Source organism: Papio anubis, unplaced genomic scaffold (assembly GCF_008728515.1).
Source record: "Papio anubis isolate 15944 unplaced genomic scaffold, Panubis1.0 scaffold248, whole genome shotgun sequence".
NCBI lineage: Eukaryota > Metazoa > Chordata > Mammalia > Primates > Cercopithecidae > Papio > Papio anubis.
Window position 1 is genome coordinate 93,167 of NW_022162545.1, and position 2,714 is coordinate 95,880.

The 2,714-nt window shown below is 37.1% G+C and overlaps 1 non-coding gene across 1 annotated transcript; it reads right to left on the reverse strand.

Annotated features, from left to right (window-relative positions):
* Window positions 1–225: 225 nt before the first annotated feature.
* Window positions 226–332, reverse strand: LOC116272895. Its single transcript, XR_004181428.1, has one exon. It is a non-coding gene; the product is annotated as a U6 spliceosomal RNA (small nuclear RNA).
* Between the last annotated feature and the right edge of the window lie 2,382 nt (window positions 333–2,714).

Below are 2,714 nucleotides of genomic sequence, written 5' to 3' on the forward strand. Positions count from 1 at the left end.
TCTCCCAGTTAAGGCTACTCAGGGTCAGGGACCCATTTGAGCAGGCAATCTGTCCCTTCTCAGATCTCCAACCTCTGTGTTGGGAGATCCACTGCTCTCTTCAAAGCTGTCAGACAGAGCCGTTTGCGTCTGCAGAGTATTCTGCTGCTTTTTTTTTGTTGTTGTTGTTGTTGTGTAGCTGTGCCCTGTCCCCAGAGGTGGAGTCTACAGAGACAGGCAGGTTTCAAAAATATGGAACGCTTCACGAATTTGCGTGTCATCCTTGCGCAGGGGCCATGCTAATCTTCTCTGTATCGTTCCAATTTTAGTATATGTGCTGCCGAAGCGAGCACTACACCCTTATTTTCTTGCAGCAATTTGCTAACACTGATTTCATGGAATCTGGAATAGGATATTTGGGAGTGCATCGGGTTTTATGGTGATAAAGTAAATGTCCTCAGAGAAAAACCAAAAACAAACTGCAGTGGAATATTTTGGAGTGCATTGAAGCTTATGGTGACAAATGAAATATCCTCTGGTAAAAACTAGAAAGAAGTTGTCTGAGCAACAGCTTTGTGATTTGTGAATTCAACTCACAGAGCTACACGATTCTTTTCATGGAACAGTTTATTAGCCCTGTTTTTGGGGAATCAGAGAAGGGATATTTTGGATTGTATTGAAGCCTATGTTGACAAAGGAAATATCCTCAAATAAAAGCTGGAAAGAAGCTTTCTGAGAAAGTTCTTTGTGATGTGTGAATTCATCTCACTGAGTTACACCTTTCTTTTCACGTAGCCATTTGCTAACACAGTATTTGTTGAATTTGCATAGGGATATTTGGGAATGCATTGAGGCTTATGGTGTAAAGCTAAATATCTTCAGATAAAAACTAGAAAGAAGCTTTCTGAGAATCTGCTTTGTGTATTGTGAATTCCTCTCAGAGTGTTACACTGTTCTTTTCATTGAGCAGTTTGCTAACACTCTTTTCATGGAAACTGCAAAGAGATATTTTAATGTGCATTGAGGCCTAAAGTGAAAAAATAAATATGCTCAGATGAAAAATAGAAAGAAGCTTTTCTGAGAAATTATTTTGTGATGTGTGAAAACATCTCACAGAGGTACATGATAGTTTTCATGGATCGCTTTGGTAGCACTGTGTTTGTGGAATCTGAGAAGGGATATTTTGGATCGCATTGAAGCCTATGGTGACAAAAGAAATATCCTCAGATAAAAACTAGAAAGAAGCATTCTGAGAAAGTTCTTCATAATGTGCAAATTAATCTCACAGAGTTACAACTTTCTTTTCATGGAGCAGTTTGCTAACCCTGTTTTCACAGATTCTGTTTAAGGATATATGGGAGCACATTGAGGCATATGGTGAAAAAGAAATAGCCTGAGATAAAATCAAGAAAGGAGCTTTCTGAGCAACTGCTTTTTGATGTGTGAATTCACCTCATGGTGTTACACTGTGAGCAGTTTTCTAACACTGTTTTATTGGATATTTCAATGGGATATTTTGGAGCATATTGAAGCTTATGGTGACATAGTAAATATCCTCATAGAAAAAGTAGAAATAAGCATTCTTAGAAACTGATTTGTGATGTGTTAATTCATCTCAGAGAGTTACACAATTATTTTCATGGATCAGTTTGGTAGCACTATTTTTGGAGAACCTCAGAAGGGATATTTTGTATCGCCTTGAAGCCTATGGTGACAGAGGAAATATCCTCAGGTGAAAGCTAGAAATAAGCTTTCTGAGAAAGATTTTTGTGACGTGTAAATTCACCTCACAGAGTTACACTGTTCTTTTCATTAAATAGTTTGCTAACACTGTTTTCTTGGAAAGTGTAATGTGAAAATACGCAGGGCATTGAAGATTATGGTGACAAAGGAAATATTCTCAAACAAAAAACTAGAAAGAAGCTTTCTGAGAAATTTCTTTGTGATGTGTGAATTCACCTCACAGAGTTACACAACTCTTTTCATGGAGCAGTTTGGTAGCACTGTTTTTGGGGAATCTGAGAAGGGATATCTTGGATCACACTTAAGTCTATGTTGAATAAGGAAATACCCTCAGATAAAAACTACAAAGAAGCATTCGAGAAAGTTCTTTGTGATGTGTGAATTCATCTCACAGAGTTACACCTTTCTTTTCATGGAGTCGTTTATTAACACTGTTTTCGTGGAATCTTCAAACGTATATTTGGAAGCACATTGAGGCCTATGGTGAAAAACTAAATATCCTCAGATAAAATTAGACGGGAGCTTTCTGAGAAACAGCTATGAGATGTGTGAATTCATCTCTCAGTGTTACATGGTTCTTTTCCTTGAGCAGTTTACTAACACTGTTTTCGTGGAATCTGCAAAGGGATATTTGGGACCACATTGATGACTATAGTGAAAAAGGAAATATCTACACATAAAAAGTAAAACAAGCTTTCTGAGAAAGTGCTTTGTGATGTGTGAATTTATCTCACAGAATTACACCATTCTTTCCATTGAGCTGTTTGAAAACACTGTTTTCATGGAATCTGCAAAGGGATATTTGTGAGCACATTGAAGCCTGTGGTGAAAAAGGAAATATCCTCAGATAAAATCAAGAAAAAAGCTCTCTGAGAAACTGATTTTTGATGTGTGAATTCATATCATAGAGTTTCACTGTTCTTTTAATTGAGCAGTTTGCTGATACTATTTTATTGGAATTGCAATAGGGTATTTCAGAGCACATTGAAGCT